Raw genomic sequence first — 6,000 nt, forward strand, 5'->3', positions numbered from 1 at the left:
GGAAATATGAAACTCATATTCCAATACCAATACCTTCGAATATGAACTCTTAATTGGAAATATGAAACTCATATTCCAATGGCAATACCCTCTTGATTGGAAATATGAAACTCATATTCCAATACCAATACCTTCGAATGTGTAAGCTCATTATTATTGTTGCTTATAGGCTATGGACAATACCTCTTGGGAAAATTAGTATATTCATCACAATGTTGTCTTTTCACATGGCTGATGCAATTGAGGCAGGTAGATATTTGATAAAATTTGGAAAAAGGAGGGTTATTAAAAAAAAATAGAGGTATGAAAAGAGAACACTGAATTTTTGGAGATGAAGTAAATATTTTTGTTTTTCAATAAATATAATAGTTTATATTATTATTGAAATTAAAAATAATTAGAAATTAGATAAAAAATTAATTATGTCATATAATCTATACTATCTCATCAATTCAATTGTCACATTATAAAAAAAAGATTCAAATGATATAAGAGATTAAGATTTCAGAATTCTTTTTTTGAAATAAACGACTAATAAATTAGATTTTAAAATTGGGAGATTAAAATTTAAAAAGTTAAAAATAAATGATCAAAGTTACACTTAAATCTATAAAATTTAAAAATCACATTTATTCATATTCTAATTGTACATTTTTTTAAATAATTTATATTACAAAACTATTTATAAAAATATAATCTATTTGAGTTTAAATATTAAAACAAAACTATTAATTGCCATTTTTTTTAAAATAGTCGTACATTATCATTCCCATTCATGTTTTAAACTTACAAGTTAGAAAAATAATGAAAAAAGATAATGAAGAAAACTATTAGAAGTAATTCATATTTATTAGTTGTACTATTTTCTTAGCCCTAAGTTTGTTAGAGGGTATTTTAGTATTTTATCCTATTCTAGTAACCCTAGTTTTAGTTTATAAATAGGGTGACAATCATTGTAACTTTTATCATGTATTTTGTAGCCGTCATTCTCTTAATAGAATATTTCGTTCATCATTCATTCTACCTTTGCACCAACAATTGGTATCTAGAGCTCCGGTTCAGATTCATTAGGGAAACACTGGAAACACGAGTGAACGTGAGGTCTTGTGTGTTTGATTTTGATTCTTAGATTCGTGTTGAATCTTGAACAAAATCTGATCAGAATTTTAATTCTGTGGGTTGGGAAACACTGTGAGAAATCTGAGTGTACTGTGCAAGATAGAAAGATGAACGGAAACGGCAACATGAACACCAAACTTCCAGTATTTGACGGTAAAAACTGGAATCGTTGGATGATCCAAATGCGTGTACTGTTCGGTGCTCAAGATGTTCTAGATCTTGTCACTGATGGTTATGTTCCGGTAGCAGCAGATGCGACGGATGAACAGAAAAACGCGCAGAAGGAAGTAAGGAAGAAGGATCAGAAAGCATTGTTCTTCATTCATCAATGTGTTGATGTAAATGTGTTTGAGAAGATTGCAGATTCAACGACAGCAAAGGCTGCGTGGGACACACTGGTTAGATGTTATGGTGGTGACACATCAGTGAAGAAGGTGAAGCTTCAGTCCTTGAGAAAGCAATATGAGAATCTCAACATGAAGAATAATGAGAAAGTTTCTGAATACATCTCCAGAGTAATTCTGATCACTAATGAGATGAAAGCGTGTGGAGAAACTCTTTCTGAAGAAACAATCATGGAGAAGGTATTGAGATCCATTACCTCTCAATTTGATTACATTGTGGTAGCAATAGAACATTCCAAAGATCTGAGCACCATGAGAATTGAAGAGCTGCAGAGCAGTCTAGAAGCGCAAGAGTTGCGTTTGACTGAAAGAACTTCTGAAAGGGAAGTAGAGCAGCAGGCTCTGAAAGCAACTTCTGATAGGAGGTATCAGAAGCAGTCAGAAGCCAGGAGAAGATCTGATGGTGGTCAGAAGTCAGAAAGCTCAACCTCTGATAGACAAAAGAATGCTCAGAAGGGAAAAGAGAAGTATGACAAGAAGAAGATCCAATGTTACTGTTGTAAGAAGTTTGGTCACTTTGCTAGAGACTGTTGGTCAAACAAGGAGAGAAAATCATAAGAAGCAAATATAGCCAGAAGTTCTGATGACGAATCTGTGCTATTAATGGCCTCTGAATCTGATGATATGGATCTGATAGACTGGTGGTATATGGACACTGGCTGTTCAAATCATCTTACTGGAAACAAGAAATGACTGGTTGACTTTGACTTTGAAAAGAGTGAAATTCTGGTGTAGTCAGAATTCAGATGTTCTACTCCACGTCATGACATCTGATCTAACATTGTACAGCAAGACAGTTATTACACTCTGTACTAATGTGCACCTTTTCACAGTGTCACGACCTCTCCTTCTATGTCATCCTAGAATGGAGGGACACCTAGTTATGTGCACCTTATCATTCACTTCTGTTGTTTTCCTACACAGATATCAGTTAGATGTCTCAATCCTGTTTTGGACATTATCTGCTAAATTGTTCCAGTTTGTTGGTCATGTACTTGTACTTCCTAAATTAAAGGTTGTAACAAGTTAAACTAATCTCCACTTATTAAGGAGCTAACAAATAGATTATTTGCCAGGTTCATTAATTATAGCTTAGTTGTTAGTTTCCTAGATTTTAGATCAGCTGGTGGATTCCTGAAGAATAGCCTGAGAAAAATCCTGAAACAGAAAAACTAACCATCCAACAATTTAGCATATGCAGTCAGGAGTGAATGTCACAACATTCAGTTTGACATCCAAGTCCAGAACCATATGCTAAGTCTGCTTGGTTCCTGAAAACAGACTGTGCTAAATTTGCTGTACTGTAAAAGACCAACCAGTCTCTACTTCAGTATCAGCTTACTGGAAGAACTGTCAAGACATCCAGTTTGACAGTTTCACAATGATCTTTTGGCCAGGTCTGTTATGCTTTTGAACTCTAGACTTCACTACATACTGAACTGAAATCATCAGCTTATTAAACAGTATGTGCTGTTGTTGATGAATGTCAAAACATTCTGATTGACATTCCAACAGAAGGCTATGTATCAGGTCTGCTATTATCTTGATGAACAGACTGGAATACATGCTTAGTTATGGCAGACATGATTATATCATACAGAAGGAAAACAAACACAGGAAATTGTTAACCCAATTCAGTCCAACATGACCTACATCTGGGGGCTACCAAGCCAGGAAGAAGATCCACTATTAGCAGTATCAACCCACTTGATGAATGGAAAACATAAGACTCATCTTCATGTCTTCAAGAGCGCACCCTCTGTTCAACCCTCTTGGTTGAACACATCCACACCCTGTGTCAATCTCTCTTCTAACCAGAACAGAAAGCCACTTCACAAAATGTTCTAACATTCGTTAGGACATCCTTCACACATAACAGGGAACACCATCTGACAGTCTTCAGATATCACTGAGTCACCAGCTTGATCAAGAAGAACCCAGACATACATTGGGACATATACATTTTTGTCCCATTACAAGAGATAATCTTCCATAGATGGCTCAGAACTCCTACCACAAGCTCCAAGGGATGAATAGAAAACACCTCCTTTTGTCTTCAACTTACTACTTTTCTGCTCAAAAGTAATTTTTCTCAGACTTTCCTCAAGAATAATCAGCTGCCATATGTTGATTATCTTGATTCTTCGAACTCACTTCTGAGGTAGACCAATTGCCACTGGTTGATTACCTCCTTCATGAATCCTCATATGAAAAAGTCAAATGCTGCTTTTTGACCTCCCCAAGTTTATCAGACTTCTCCCAAAGATATTCTGACCTTCCAAGCGAGACTTGTACTTCAAGCTTTTTGAAGTATCCAATCTACAACCCTGTAGACCTTTCTATCTCAAGTTGATGTGCCACTTCACCAACTAAGAATCTGATGTTGAACCAAATGTCACAACATTGTGTTTTGACATCTAACTGTTGAATTCAGCTCCTTCTTCTGCCACTTGAAAGAACTTCCTCCCTTCACAGAACAAGAGTTCAATGTTCTCATAGACTTGATTGTGGAACCAAGTTTGAGTAAACAACCTCCATCCTGCTGGTTTGCAGTTAAGTCATCCAAGCTCACACCTTGATGAATCCCTGCTTCTTCTCCAAAGACATCAAACACTCTGATGTATGAGTCTTCAGAAGGATCAGTTAGTCACTAACCCTTCAGCTCTACCAAGGATTTCACATCCTAAGGCAAGGCTGTTTCCATGATGTCAAGATTGCTGCCACTTGTTCTTGACTCCACAGTGTGCATAAGCTAATGCACTTCCTTACCTAGATCAGAAATAAACTGATCCAAGTAACCACCATCAAGACTATGATGTCTTCTTCTTCTTGTACATACCAAGGCTGAATCAAGTTTCTTGCCAGGAAACCTTTTTAGAGATCATATGCTTTTGCTGCCACCAAAGAGATAGATCATAAGCCAATGTACTATCCTTCCTGTGATTCTGCACAGGGTCTTGAAGAAGTGATGTTCCAACATCTTTAAGAACATCCGTTATCTTGAACTCCAAGGATAATCAATTACACACTTGTACTTGGCACAAGTAGACATTGATCTTAAATCCTTTCCCAATTTTCCTTTCAGATACTTCCACCATAAGAATACTTTGAAAGTACTCTTCTTGTGTCAACATCTTCTGCTTGCAAGCACCTAGACAATTTTGAAAGTCTTCCCAGATTAAATTCACCCTTAGGAATGAGAGAGATGAATTCTTCCTTGCAAATGTGTCACACAACCACCAGAACCCATGTGACACAGGTTAACAGCCAACCAGACCCTAGGCTGACCAGACTTGAGGAGGTTAACAAAGACTCCCCCTCAACTTAACAATCATGGAAACTCCACACCAATATCCATGCATTGTACACAAATGTCTCAACATGACATCCACCATCCCTTACCAGTGGCAACTAACTCCTCCAATCACACCAATCAGACTTCAGCTGACCATAAGTACTAGTGAGAAAAACAACACCAGTCAATAGTAGATATGCATTGCCAGAGCATATTACCTCAACCAACCTCTGAATCTTCATATTCTCACTCCTAGTAAGAACTGCCACTTCTGAACGTGGTGTTTGAATAACAAGATTCATGGTTCCAACCCCCTTAAATGATATCACAATCAGGTTACCCCATTATTGACTGCTAACATCCAGGAGACTTGTCTTCCAACACACCATAGTACTTCAGGGAACAACTATCCAATCCTGATCAAACTGTAGGAAGATACTTAACAGTAGGAGATTGCACAATGTCACATCTCAACCAGCTCAACTTCTAGGGATGACCTTCTTGAGCTCACATCCAGTTGACCCTGCTCTTGTCAACTTAGCACACACAGATGTCTCCTCTTCCAGGTCAGGAGTAGGTTCCAAACAGAATTATCCCTTTGTTTGAACCCTAAAAACATCTGCTCTTCAACCAGTAGCTGCATACTTGTTGAACAACATGTTCTAACATCACATAGAACATTGGTTCCACCTCCTTGGAACAACCCTTCCTTGAAGGTCTTCAAGGTCTTCATATACACTACTCAAGAGAGTAAGAGAATCAGTGATTAAGTGACTCTTACCATCCTGAAGTGAGAACGTCATGATGAGTGGACTTGAGGAGACTCAAGTATCTTTGACATCTTCAGTAGATTATGATGAGATCTTGAACACAACAGCCTTTCATCCACATGAGGGGAAACTACATCAGAGTTTGAGTTTTGCCATGTATTATGCAGCGGAAATCATAATACAACTCAACCTATGAACACACACTTCACCAGATTGGCCTCCAAGACCATACCAGGTTTGAATGTGATTTAGTACTGGCACAGCTGTCCCACACACAGGCCAATTGCCAACCTCCAGAGACAGGTACACACCATTTCTGTCATGAACAGTCCATCCACCTACTTCAAGGGACCATTCAGGGAATTACAGAACCTTACACAGGTTCCAGCATCAGTACTAACATAACTCATTG

This window comes from Lathyrus oleraceus, chromosome 1 (assembly GCF_024323335.1).
Source record: "Lathyrus oleraceus cultivar Zhongwan6 chromosome 1, CAAS_Psat_ZW6_1.0, whole genome shotgun sequence".
Taxonomy (NCBI): domain Eukaryota; kingdom Viridiplantae; phylum Streptophyta; class Magnoliopsida; order Fabales; family Fabaceae; genus Lathyrus; species Lathyrus oleraceus.